This window comes from Mustela putorius, unplaced genomic scaffold (assembly GCF_011764305.1).
Source record: "Mustela putorius furo isolate JIRA1106 unplaced genomic scaffold, ASM1176430v1.1 tig00003853_pilon_pilon_pilon, whole genome shotgun sequence".
In the NCBI taxonomy this organism is placed as follows: Eukaryota; Metazoa; Chordata; class Mammalia; order Carnivora; family Mustelidae; genus Mustela; species Mustela putorius.
In genome coordinates this window covers 68,366,803-68,381,664 of record NW_025422005.1, presented here as the reverse complement: position 1 = coordinate 68,381,664, position 14,862 = coordinate 68,366,803, and the positions used below count along the sequence as shown (strand labels likewise).

Below are 14,862 nucleotides of genomic sequence, written 5' to 3'. Positions count from 1 at the left end.
GGCAGATACTGCCTGTGAAAGATAAAGGGGGAGGAAGCAAGACTTGGGCAGAGAGTCTCAGACTGCATTGCAGACCTGACACTCAGCCAGCCTAACCTAATGGGGAGCTCCAGAGCAAACACTGTCCTTTGTAGGTGCCGCGCAAATAGCAGAAGTGGATGAGTAGCCCCAGCACCCCCACCATGCTCAGTGGCTGGGGGCTGCACAAAATGAGCTTGGCCTTGGCTCAAATGCTGCAGTCCATGGAGGCAGATCTCCAAACCACTGCAACTGGAAAGTGTCAGCTAACCATTCCTCACAGCTGAAGGGGAAGTTCTTTCTTGAGATCAGACCCAGCAGTGCACCTCTAGATGGCTGAAATGACCCTCTTCCATGTCCCTAACTCAGATTCAGAGATGAACAAGGCTTAAACTTTACACTAGACTATAGTGTGATAAGAAAATTAACCAATGCTTTAATATAAGAAAGCAGTACATGAATAGTTCTCTAATGAAAGACAGACCTGTTATGGGATGACCAATTAACAATGTCTCCCATGGACAAAGGAGGAGACAGTAATTGTGCAAAGAACATGTATTTGCCATCCCTGGCCTACCCCTTCCCTCTGCTAACTCAAATGTCCCTCAAGGTTCAGCTATAGTTTCACATTTTCCATAATTTTCTTGACTCTGGAAAGGTCTCTCCATAAGGTCTTTCCTTTCATAACCAGCTTCAACATTTATTACTGTCTCAGAATTCATTACAGAATTTATATTTCCTGTATTATCTGACAACTGCTTCTTTCCATTGCAGCTAGTCTCAATTAACCAACTATGAACAATTTGATAGCAGATATAATGTCTCATACTTTCTTTTTTTTTTAATTTTTTTTTTTTTTGACAGACAGGATCACACAGAGAGAGGAAGAAGCAGGCTCCCTGCTGAGCAGAGAGTCCAATGCGGGGCTCGATCCCAGGACCCCGGGATCATGACCTGAGCCGAAGGCAGAGGCTTTAACCCACTGAGCCACCCAGGTGCCCCTGTCTCATACTTTCTTACTCTTCCCTTCTTGAATAGCCCCACAACCACTCAACACACTGTAGAGAAATAGGATTTGGTCAATGCCTACATTTAGATTATGGATCAAATTACTAGATTCATAGGTCAAGAGGCAATCAGCAACTTTGTTGGGAGAAATTCAGGAGTATATGTCCTTCAAAAGTCTCCAAAAGAAAATAGCAAGCATCATTCCCAACTGGGATGGATCTGCACACCTACTTGTAGGTTTCTATTGCATGTATTCCTTTTACGGGTCCTACTACCTACTGGCAGCTTATAGGATGTCTAAGGAGAGAAATGAAGGCTTTATGAACATTTCTATAATCTCTATCAGTTCCACCCCACTATCATCTGAAATGTCTAACCTGAATTTTCTAGTTTAACATAAATTTCCCCATAAGCACAACTTCAAGCATCCTGGCCACCAGCACCCCTTCCAACATCAGTACCACCACTGAGCCTCACAGACAGAAATCATGGGGCTGCTTCTGCTACTTTCCTCTGAAATTCATTCAGATAATAAAGTGTGGTTTCTGCTTCTATTTTCAGGGTCAAAATCCTCTAGGGACTGGTAAAGTCAACTCCATTTCCCTTATTCCCACTTCTGCTATTTTGGTTCCCATCCAACCTCTCTTCAAGGATCAACTTTCCAGTTAACATGTTATAGAAAAAAACAAAACAGATCAAGAGAAAAAAAGTATGTTTGGGATGAATCTTTTTTTTTTTTTTTTTTTTTCCTGTAAAACAGTTTGCCTTCTATACATTTGGCTTTATTTACAAGGGGGTGGGGTGTGGAAGGGAAGAAGGACATTTGCTTCTAAACTCACTGAAGTTGAATCTACTCATTCAAATTAGCTTACCTTTTTAAATTTTAGCTAACATTACCAGTCTGCTCCTTCATACTACTCATAACATTTAAAGTAAATAGTAGCTTTCAGGAAAATCTCTTTAAACCCTAACCTAAAAATTAGTTCTCATCACAGCCCATATGTTTACATGGTCACAATTGCCATCGTAATTTTAAAGCTCACTTAAAAGAGCGTCAGAAGGTAAGTGATTTGCCAGAGGTCACAGGGAATCCAGGGTGAGTTAAAAAGAGAAGCCAGCTGTTTGGACTAGCTGCCCCATGCTCTAATCACCTCAACAACATTCATTCCCACACACCCCATTATTACAGAGACACTTGTCCCAGAGCCCTGTCCAATTCATCTTCTACAACACAGGCTGTGGAAACACTCAAACTACCCCTCTCACTTCTCAAATTTGACTCTGACTCATTGCAAAGCCTCCTTCCCAGCTATACTCACTAAGTCATTTTCAGATCAAATAATCTAGTTAGTAAATTGGCAGGCTGTTTTCTTATTTAATACTAAATATCACTGTAAATGCTAAATATTTTGCCAACTCACATGTGTAGAAATTTTTTCTCACTTCATATGTTGGTGTGAATTGAGTGAGTGCTCCCTGTGTGCTTGGCACTGTACTATTAGAGATACAAAACGGAGTCCTCAGCTTCCAGCAGTTGACCCTTTACTGTAGAAGACAAACAATTAAGCAGACAATAAAATATGCTAAGTCCCATCATAGTGGAAATACCAAGACTTTACATTCACAGAAAGGATACTTAACCTCAGCTTGGAGGATCACAAAGACTGCTTAAAAGCTGAGTTCTCGGAGAACATACCAGCCAGCTATTATTGGTCAAACAGTGCCCCCCTAAGAAAGATCTGTTGGGGGGCACCTGGGTGGCTCAGTCATTAAGCGTCTGCTTTCAAATAGGGTCACTATCCCAGGGTCCGGGGATTGAGCCCTGCGTTTGGCAGCCTGTTCTGCAGGGAGCTTGCTTCTCCCTCTCCCACTCCCCCTGCCTGTGTTCCTTCTCTTGCTGTCTCTCTCTCTCTCTCTCTCTCTACCAAATAAATAAATAAATAAAATCTTTAAAAAAAGAAAGAAAGAAAGAAAGATATGCTAGAGTCCTAACTCCCAACACCTCAGAATTTTACTTTATTTGGTTATAGAGTATACAGATAATCAAACTAAAAGTAGATAATTAGAGTAGACCCTTACCCAATGTGACTGAGACGGTTTGGACAAAGAGACAGATGGGCACACAGGGAAGTGATGTGTAGACACTGAGAGAGAACACCATGGGAAGATGGAGGATTGGAGTGATGCATCTATAAACCAAGAAACAACAAAGACTGCCAACAAACTACAAGAAGCTAGGAAGAGGCAAAGAAATCCCCTACATACAGGTTTCAGAGGGAACAGGGCCCTGCCAACACCCTGATTTCAGACTTCTCGTCTCCAAAACTGTGGGAAAATAGAGTTCTGTTGTTTTAAGCCACACAATCTGCAGTACTTTGTTAAAGCAGCCCTATGAAACTAACATGCCAGGACAAAAAAACCAAAAACTAAAAACCAAACCAAACACAGCAACAACAAAAACAAAGGAGCATACAGGTAAGGAAAATCAAAAAGGCAAATGCCTTAAAATAAAACATCTCCCCTGGCTAGTTTGAGCTCAGCGTGGTGAAGACCTGAGTGTAGAGGAGGGGAAAGCAGAGAGCCAAGGCATGATAGGGAGTCAGAGCCCAGCCCTTGAGTACTCAGTGCAACATATTTAGTCTGCCCTTTGTAATCGTGGAAACTATGGAATCCCAGTGTTTCTACTATGGGGAGAAAATTTTCTGGATAGTCTATGTTCAGTACATCTTAGGGCATTTGACTCATTAATGGCACGCTTTCTCCATTGTGAAAGCTCCACTGATAAGCTTTAAACCCTGCATTTCCTCTGCAGTCAGCAGCTTGAAGCATCAAAGCTTCTGTTTCAGCACTGCATCAAAACTCAGGAAGCTTTAAAGTTCATCCAAACACCCAGCTTTTGCTGAAAGAAGACACCAGGACTCTGGAGACAAGCAATGTACTGTCTTCAGGGTCCCTCTGAAAAATAAATATCTGATAAGTGGTCCTTTATTTATATCCTCCAGTGTCCTTTCCTGTTCGGTCTTCTCCAGTCAGAGATACAGGACACTATATCAATTCCATCTAAGGAAAGACAGTCCCCCAGCATAGGCCAAAACACAAGTACAGCAAAACCCTGACACTCAGACCACTAACAGCCCCTTGCTTTTGCTTTATAAAGAGACATCTAGGGCCATCACCCTGGACCATGCAAACATGTTCACGTGGAAATGGGCTAAAATTAGCAGCTTCAATTCCTCTCTGAAATATCCCTACACTAAAAAAAGGTATTTTTGGCAGACTTCCCATGAAGTCCAGCTTAATGCATTTCCTGCCAGACATCTGAATGGAGAAAAGCTCATATGATCCACCAAACTGAGGAATTCTGGTCAGTGAAGGAAGGCTTCCCCTAGCTCAGCAGAACTGAGAAAGGGAAGAGAAAGGAGGAGATGTCCTTCAGGAAGATGTGTGAAGAGTCAAGGACTTTGTTTCCACCTTTGATGTGGGTGGATATAACCTTTATGAGAAGAGCTGCCTTGTGGAAACAGTGGAGAAAGCGTGCCATTAATGAGTCAAATGCCTGCAATGCTTGCTTTCACAGCCTGGTCACTGGGTCTATGTTTAGAGCAAGTGTCACCTGTGCCACACTTTAACCTCTCTGTGAAGACGGAACTCCTTTAAGAGGTTTGAGGGCTGGAGAAGACTGAGTTTCCCTCCTCCTTTCAAACACAAACATTGGGTTTGAATTTTGATGGTTTTTAGTTATAGCTGATTTTGTTTCCTTTGTGTTCCTGCATTGAAATTAAGGGGATTAAATGTGGATTTATTGCTAGGCACAACACCCAGTTGCACAAACAGCAGGGGATTTGATTTTAGTATTACAGTACATTTTTACTCATAGTAATCTGCATTCACCTTCCCTAATATATCCCTGGATAGAATTTTCCCTTCAACCCTGTCTCGAGTCTTCATCCAGAGTTTAGTGAAGAGCTTACCCCCACATTCACCGTAACTTAGTGCCATATCTCTTCCTTCATAACAATGGCATCTTAATCACCTTTGAATCCCCAGCTGCCAAGACAGAATAGGTACACCATTAATTCTTCCCAAATTAATGAATAACATACATCTTGGACAACCACAATATTGCAGAGCCAAATTTGCCATTTCAGCTAATCACTGCTTGTCCTGAGAGTTGTACCAATACTCTCATATGTGATTGCTGAAAACACAAAACAGCACACATAAGGCCCCTCAGAGAATGCTCTCCTGTTGCTTAATTTCAAATTTTTCTACCTTTGATTCTTCTCACTTTCCTTAGAAGGCAGAAAATAGCTTAAGTGGGTAAGCAGCTTAAAAGATGTCATTCTAACACAAGGGAGTTGCAATCATATAGTATGTTCTACTATATAGATATTTATTTTCGCATAGTTTAATACTGCATTTATATAAACTATGCATGCTAAATTTAATTTCTACTCTTTATTTAAATGCGTTCTTTGCAAAATGCAATAAACTTCTTTATAACCAGGGTAGCTTGGCTTGTGATAGTTTGTCTTAAAAATACAAAGCATTTAATTAGCTTTCCCATCTATTCTCTTCACACCCTCATCATCTCAGGAAAGGAGAGGCAAAGTATTGCCCTCATTTGCTGAGGGGAAGACAGAGCCAGTGAGTCAGTGACTGAGTTAAAAAACAGCAGTGCTCTGGAACCACTCTGGAGTAAATATAGCAGATTTCAGTATAGGCCTGGTCCATCTTGGCTTTCATTCAAAAAGGGTTTTGTTAGGGAAGCAAAATATTACCTCTATTAATGAAGAAGTTATGCTCAAATGTCATACTTTATTGTCAGAAATCTTATTAGCAGAGCTCAAAATATATGAGGCATTAGGGATATAAATTGGTATGTCAGTAAAGGACCCAATTATGGTCTGATCATATCATCAACACTAACAGAAATAATATCACATGTTTTAGAACATAAAATTATGAATCAAAGATCTTATGACAAAAGGAGGGCAAAATTTGGGTTTGAGGATGTCTGAAAACAGAAAAATTATATAGGCTTCCAGTTATTGGAAGAAACATGTATAGCTAAAATATATATGGCCCAATATACTCATCTCAAAACTTCTGGGCTCTACTCAGAACCCAGAAATAAGTCACCCAGAAACAACTATAACCAAGCCTTCTCATTTTTCCTATAAAAGTTAGCAGTCATCCAAGAGGAGAGAATCATGAAGCCGTTTTTGTAAGTCCAACTAGTAAAGAGAGACAGTGAGAGACAGTGGAAAGAGGAAACAGGCTTACAGTCCAGATAAGCCAGAATGAGAATCTTACTGTCTAAACTTGGCTAAATTACCTCACCTACTGGAGCCTTAGTCCTCCTTATCAATAAAATAAAGGTGTTTAATTTACCATGTGATTTGAAAATTTGAGAATATGTAGGTAAAGCATTTAACATGGTTCCCAGAAAATACCAAGTGTTCAATAAAAGGGACCTATTATTATAACTAAAATATTAAATTACATTTACCATCAGTACAGACTTGTGGAAAATGAGATTTAGTAGTATTCAGGTCCAAAAGCAATTTGTCTCCTATTAAAAGAATTTTAAATGTCAGCAAACAAGAGGAAGAAAGTCTTTTCTTTATATAACAGAAAGGGATATGTACAAGGTAAGTGATTGAAAGATTAAAACCACACTAAAATGTAATCAATCAATCACCAAGTATAAATTGTTGACACTAGATTCTTTTCCATTTTTGTTTTACGGGAGAAGAAAAAGGATAATAAAAAGCAGGGAAATCGAAGAAGTGAAAGAAAGAACAACCTGAAGAAGAAAAGGAACCAGAAAGGAGAGAATGGGGGTGTTCAAACTGAGTTTAAACAAAAGATACATTTAAAAGAAAAAAATGGAAAGCAACAACCATTTATAACAATAAGAAGATATTCCTATTTCCAAATTTTCCTAATCAAAACAACTAAGATGATAGATAAAATATAAAATAATATTATTTTAATATATTATTAAGCAAGCATAATATTTTTTTAAAAACCAGGGAACTAAAAACAAAGTAATAGGACCCTGGAGTAAAGTTGGCTTTGCCCCAAGAGTTCTTCATCTTAGATACAGTGTGAGCAACAGATAGGAAATAAAATTGGAGAGGGTTCAAGGTGAATGATCTAGTAGAAGATACCTGCATTGATGGAATCCCAAAGATCTCTATCCTCAGTGTAAGAACCTTGAAATGAAATATGCTGTAGAGTGGTGATTAACAAAAGGCTTTCCTGCCAGGGCCTTGGTTCTGTGGGGAGAAAACAGATTTCTCTCACCATTTTTAAATGCAACTGTCCCACAAAGAGGTTAGTGATCCAAATTTGTGTTTATATATCTATATATCTATATCTTATCTATATGATCATAAAATATCAAAGTGGGTAATTTAATATAAAGTGATCCAGAGCTGTTAGTGCCACAAATGACTGCTAGAAGCAAATATAAATCCTCCTTAAAAGAATTAAAATTCAACCTGGTCTTTGAAAAATATAACTGAATATGTAAGAAAAATAGATAACCCACAGTAAAAATCAAAACAAAAAATCACATCACAAAACATACCCAAAGAGAAGACACAATGAATGGGAATCATAAGAAATAGCAGAAATAAGACACAGGACCACAAGGACTTCAGAAACTGACACTTATATACAGCACAGAAATGAAAAAAACATGTGTTTGAAATTTTTAAAAAGACAGCAAAACATGAAAAGTGATCAGTGAATGAGTGATTAAAAAGGAGGACCAAACATATTTGAAAAAGAATTGAAACAGAATTTCTATAAATTAAAAATGCAATTACTTAAGTTAAGGGAACCAATGAATGCATTAAACAAAAGAATAGATAGCACTGCCGAGAGAATTAGTGAACTGGAGATAAATTTTTAAAAAACTATCCAGAACATACTCTAGAGAAACAAAGAAATAGAAAATATGGACATATAGATTCACAGAAATAAAAATGAGACAGTATAATCAAAGTTCCAGATGGAATTAATAGAGAAAATAGGAAAGAGACAATATTCAAAGACATACTGGCTGAAAACTTTTCAGAATTGATGAAAAAAACACTAGCAGTCAGATAGAGAAAACTCCAAAAAAATTCCACACAGGAAATTATTAGAGTATCACACCTAGATAACTCAGAATGAAACTATAGGGTACAAAATTAAAAAGGGAACCTAAATGCAACCAGAGAAAAATGACAGCTCATTAACAAAGAAATAAAGTAATTAAACTGACTTCAGAATCTAAAGGCAATAAAACAATATCTTTGATATTTTGAGAGAAAATAACTTACAGCATAGAGTTTTATCTATGTTGAAACATGGAAGCAATCTTTCAAGAACTGAGGAGAAGGGAGAAATAGACATTCTTAGAAAAACAAAAACTGATATTTTTACCACAAGAAAAATGTTTTTACTAAGGGAAACTACAAAGGGTCTTCTTCAAACAGAAAGAAATGATCCAAGAAATAAGAAGAAATGCTGAGTTGGATATTTCTTGTGTACCTCTTCAAATTCTCTTGGTCAAACCTTTTATTCCAGCCAAAGCTACACCAGCCAATTGTATGCAAACTTTAATCAACTTCACCCATCTGTAGCCTGACAGCTCTGAACCTTTCACTTCCTGTTCGGGAATTCTTACACTTACCTAACCTAGGATAAATGGAAATTTTGACCAATGGGGACTAAGAACCAACAAATAATGCCTCTACTTCTTTCCCAGAATCTGAGACTCGTTCAATAAGGCTCATCCCATGGTCTTAAAAGATTGCATATGCAGTTACCTCTAGTAGTGGTTAATTCAACATCCCATCTTTATACTATCTCTCCCTCTGTCTATCTCACTTTACTCCCAGATAAACTACTTGCTTATAAACTTTTGTCTCAGGCTCTGCTTTCTGGGGAACCTGGATAATAAAATACTATACAAAAAAAAAATTATAATGACTAATTTGCTGAATGTAGAAGCAACAAGAAACAAGCTAAGTCAAAAATACTTCAAATAAAGGCATGTTAAATTGGGAAGGAGCTGGTAAGAGTCAATGCCTTCTAAAATCCTTTTATTGCTTGAGCAATGGGTAAAATATCAAATAATTTTAGACTTAGTTAAGTATGCATTTTAAATTAGCAACAAAACCACTAAGGGAGTAAATATAAACTGTACAATTTCTAAAGAAGGAAGAAAGGAGGAAGACTTGGGGTGTGGGGGTGTTGAATAGGGAAGGCAGGGGTAGGCTGACTGGAAACTCATCCAGCATAAACAAACAAACTAAATTAAGGCAAAACAGGAGCAGGAAAAAAGTAACAGGCAGACACTTATCACTATCCATTTACCCAAACTCAAAGAATCCACAATAGCAAGAGTGAATCATAATGTAAACTATGGACTTCAAGTAATTATGATGTGTCAGTGTAAGTTCATCAATTTTAACAAATGTACCACTCTGGTAGAAGAGGTTGATTATAGGAAAAGCAATGCATGTGTGGAGTTAAGGGGTATGTGGGAAATCTTTCTACCTTTCCCTGAATTTTTTTGTCAGCCTAAAATTGCTCTTAAAAAAAAAAAAGTCTTAATTTAAAAAAGTAACAGGAAAAAAGGGACAAATGGAAAACACAAAATAAAAACTAGAAACAATTCAAATATACCCATGTAGACTGCCTAAGCTTTCTAAATAAAATAAAAATGTTATTGTACAGATTAAAAGAAAATTCAGATATATGCAATATAAGATATTCCTAAAATGTAAGAAAAGAAAACAGAAAGTAAACAGTTAATAGGATAAATAGGAAAGCCAGTCTGGAATAAGCTAAATAATATGCCCAAAGTCACAGGTTTCTAGTGCTGTTTTGTTTTTGTTTTTGTTTTTGTTTTCTAATCCCTGCATTCAATTGTTTTTCCATTATGTCATGCCAGTTACTGAGGGTAGGGCCACTATTTTATTCATCTCTATGAAACTACTATCCAGCATAGCAACAAAGCAGTATCTGCTGATTTCATGAAATCAAAATTGTACTAGTGTGCAATCCATCAGAAACATGGTAAGCCTTCTCAAAAAGAGCAACAATGTTTCATTTAATTTATGAAGACTGATTTATTCTGATATTTCTAACATAATAAATGAGCTTTATATCTCCCTAGAGGATAAAATCAAAGCATAACTCAACTTAGGAAATATCTACATGTGTGGTCATTTACAAGGTGACAAGCAAGACCATAAAAGATGGCATTCATTTATTCTACAGATATTTATTCACCTAATCTGTGCCAGGTACTGGGTAGGCATTTGGATACAATGATAAATAAAACAGACACAATCCTTGACATTTTGAAGTTTCCAGAGGAGTTGTATAGCAAAGCGCTAGTCTAAAGTAATTTAAATTTAGATTAGTTTAAACACCCTAAGTTTTACTGCTTTTAGATTATATTGTAGTTAGGAAATATCTTGACCACAAAGAAAAATTTCAGCTAGTCTTAATTTCTTAGTTTATAATCTTGGGCACATCATACAGTCAATTAAACCATTTGCTGCTCTGAAACTCAAGTTTCTTATCTCAGATTTTGAAAATAATCCCAACCTCTCATTACGACAATTATCTAAAATGATGTGCCAGGCATAGCAATGTTCAATAAATGCCAATTCTCTTTAGAACCAAATTGTTACTAGCATGTTCAAATTTAATATATACCATATCCCATTTACAAATATTAAGTATTATGCAGTCTAGGAATCAGGTTTCAGAAAAAAGGGGACATCTAGATGCGGCAAGACTGTTATTTATTAGAAACAGGTTTACTGAGGTCTAAATGGAAATATAATGTATGTATATTTATTCAAACTTTGTATCTATTACATAGATGGTGACCTAGCCACTATGATTTGAGTAGTCTACTGGCATTGACTAGCAATAATGATCCTATTATATTCTATAGAGTTTACACATATAGTTTAAGGTATTGCCTTCCACCCCCGAAAAAGCATATGATCTAATGAAAACTTAAAAAACACTGTTTTGACCATTATTTCCAAGCTCATTCTTCACCCAAGCAGATGGAGAAATGTATTATTAGATATGCTGCATAAAGCTAAAGACTTTGAAATTAATAGAGACCTGGTTGCCACAGGATATGACTATACCTAATGGGCTATTAAAAAATGATTAATATATGTCCCAGTGGGCCAGCAAAGAGAAGGGCCATGATTATGCATAAAAATGAAAGATTTGACTTACCGTGGCAAGAAAAAGTGCTAGTCCAAGTTGCAAAGCACTGACTGTGGGAAGAGGCTAAAAGCTTTCGCTGGCTTTATTGGCTTCTAAAAAAACAATATTTCCTAAAGAAGAAGAAAAAAAAAGCAAAGTTTACTAGAATGAGCTTTGTGTTTGGTCTTGCCGCAGTGGCTCAATCTTTCAGCCTTAAGTGCTATTTTGCCTCTGATTCACCATGTCAGTGTGCCATAAGTCAATTGCATGAGAGGAGCATTAAACAGTGCCTTTGGGAAAAATACTAAACTCCTTAGGATGTTGTAATGAAAGGTACTTTATAATTGCAAGAATTTATTAATAATTCTTTTTATTCAGACTCTGATTTTCCAATATTTTCCATTGTAGATGCAAAGTTTAAGATGGCGATGTAGGAAGATCCCGAATTCACTTCCCCCCACAAATACACTGAGTCTACAGCTACATACAGAAAAATTATCTCTTTAAAAACCTAAATGCTGGGGTTCCTGGGTGGCTCAGTACTTTAAGGTTTAGACTCTTGGTTTTGGCTCAGGTCATGATCTTAGGGTGGTGGTATCAAGTCCCACATGGCTGGGCTCCAAGTTCAGTGGGAAGTCAGTTTGGGATTATGTCCCTTTTCCTCTCTCTCTCTCCCTCTCCCCACTAGTATGCATACAGGATCTCTCAAATAAATAAATAAAAGCTTACAAGAAAACAAAACCCTAAATGCTGGCTGAGGGATGACCACATGTGGAGCATATGCGAAGAAAACTACATCTTAGCGGGTAGGCGAGGACAGACCCGAATCTCAGCACACACGCCACCTCTGGCGCACTGACCCACCAGGGGAGGAAAAAGGCGAGAGCTTCTCCCTGAGGAGCCAAAGATTTGAACCCCACACCGAGAACCCCCAAATTTAAGACATGCACTTGACAAACAAGTCCCCCCAAATATCTAACTTTGAAGATCTCGGTGTCTTATCCCAAGACCCACAACACGGTAGCCATCTGAGTACCAACTTTTTTAAACGGTTCACACGCTGGGATTCACCAGGCCCAGAGCCCAACGCAGGGGCAGCAGATCCCATCCGAACTTCGAGGGAAAGAGGCTGGCCACTTGTATTCAAGCGGTGGACTGAGGACAGGCGTCTCATTCAGCACACACACCTGGGAGGCTGCTGGGACGCTCTCCACAGGAGCCCGGCCGGCGCCATCTTGGGGCTCCTGCGCCTGCTCCAGAGCGCAGGTCTGGGCAGGCGGGAGACTCCACAGCCCCCGCGGCTCAGGGCATCCTCGGGATCGCTCAGCTCTGGAGGCCGGGGAGGTTGCGTTCAGGTAAGGACACTGGAATGATGGCTGTCACCCAGAAAGGAACTTGTAGCACCCCTATGTGGCGCGCCCCTTCTCGTGACTGCTGGAAGACACCTCCCCCATTGCTTGTCTCTCATGGCCTCCGGGATTTGCTCCCGCGCCTCACAGGACTGTAACCAATGCAGAGAAAGTTTATAAACAGCCACTGTCAGCAAGGCGCAGCAAGAGGAACAGACCCAAAGGGTACCTGGGGACTTAGTATGTTGACCGTCCGACTTGGGCTCAGTCGTGATACATCAGTCGTGACACCTGGGTCCTAGGATCGAGGCTCAGGTCAGGAACCCTGCTCCGTGGGGAGCCTGCTTCTCCCTCTCCCTCTGTGCTCACGCGCTCTCTCAAATAAATAAAAGTCTGTTACGCAGACACCACACCCCACCCCGGTGGCAACAAACCTGGGAGCTTGATCTTCTGTGAAGGAGACCTATTAGCTAATGATCACCGCTGGGACCTGAGGCGCAGGAGGTTTTTTTTTTTTTTTTTTTTTTTTTCAAACCTCTCGGGGCTGACAGTAGTCGGTTACAGAGACCTGGGAAGACGGACGCTTTCTTTTGCTCGTCCTCTGCCCGGCCACAGTGCCAGCGTCTCCTGGAAGGCAGCCTTACGTGGGGCTGACTCACAGGGGACACCTTCAATGACTTGGCTCTGGTGACTGAAGGGGCTTACGCGGCGCGATTCCATGGAGAGGCGGCAATCAGAGGCCTGATGTGGATAGGCTGCACCCCTAGGGCACTGCATACATAGCCGACTGAGGAACACCCCACAGTCTTGCCACTGGGCTTGTCCTAGAGCTTCAGACTGAGAAGCAGGATTCAGGTCTGACACACCTTTAGTGGCCTATGGAGCTGCTTTAAAGGAACACAGGCTGTGGCTGCCATCTTGACACTCTCCTGTGCCCAGCTGTAGCTCCCCAGTATCTCCCAGGAAGGAGCTTCTAGATCATGTGGAGCCCAGATTGTTGTAGCTCAAGAGGAAACCTCCAGATCACCTGGCTCTAATGACAAGTGGGATGTACTTGCAGCCCCTTGGGACTATACATATATATTTGTAGCCTCTTAAAAGTTGTTCCCTGAGTGCCTGTCGTCCAACCTGAATCTAGGTGCTGAGGTCCTTCCCTTTGGGACACTGACAGGTATTGGCACATCCTCAGCTACTGGAAGCTATTAAAAATATAATAGGCTGCTTGGACAAGCACAGAGGTTGGAGAAATGATCAAGAGCTGGGGTGGGACTGAACAAAAAGGTTTATCTTCTACAGGAGGCCATTCATTCAAGACTGGAACAAGTGGTGGTTTCATCTACTCTATACAAAGCAATACAGAAAGTCAAGCAAAATGAAGAAACAGAAAAGTATGTTCCAAATGAAAGAACAAGATAAAAAATAAAACTCCGGTGTTGGGGAGGACACTTAAATGACAAATAGCTTACCTGATAAAGAGTTCTAAGTAATGGTCGCAAAGAGACCTCACTGAACTGGGGAGAGGAATGTGAAAACACAATGAGAGCTTACAGGTGGGAAATATAAGAAACTACCAAATAGAAGTCACAGAGTGAAGAAAACAATATGAAAACAGCCTAAGTATCCATCAAAGATGGATGGATAAAGAAATTGTGAGGTATATATCTCACCATCTCACACACACACAGTGGAATATTAGACAACCATAAAAAAGAATGACATCTTACCATTTGCAACAACATGCACGGACCTCAAAGGCATTATGCTAAGTGAAATAACTCCGAGAAAGACAAATATTGTTTGATCTCTCTTATATGTGGAATCTAATAAGACAAGCTCATAGATACAGAAAACAGACTGGTGGTTGCAAGAGGTAGGGAGCAGGGTTTGGGGAGAAGAGTGAATTGGGATTTTTAGTTTAAATAAATTGAATAAAATTATTTTAATAAAAAATAAGAAAAAAAATCCCATTCTTTATGAACAATGTAAAGCCCCATCTCTTCTTCCAGAACACAAACTAAAGATGCTTAAAATATTATAAAGCTTTGTGTCTTTACTGTTTTGTATTCAGGGCCACATATGAATAGATTATGTCTTTCTTCTTTCTATAAGATGAGCCATTAAATCTCTTAGATAGTTTGGATGCCTTAGTTGTTGAATAAAGCATTTTTAAAATTCAGATTCTTTTTTAATTGTTACTTTTAAAACATTCCCTCTTTGGCTTCCATGTGAGTATTACTGGTTATTT

At 39.2% G+C, this 14,862-nt stretch overlaps 1 long non-coding RNA gene across 1 annotated transcript; it reads right to left on the bottom strand.

The window, feature by feature from the left end:
- Window positions 1-7,208: 7,208 nt before the first annotated feature.
- Window positions 7,209-12,613, bottom strand: LOC101690274. The gene is made up of 3 exons (XR_006601601.1): window positions 12,309-12,613; window positions 11,299-11,399; window positions 7,209-7,310 (listed from the first exon to the last, which is right to left on the bottom strand). It is a non-coding gene; the product is annotated as an uncharacterized LOC101690274 (long non-coding RNA).
- Between the last annotated feature and the right edge of the window lie 2,249 nt (window positions 12,614-14,862).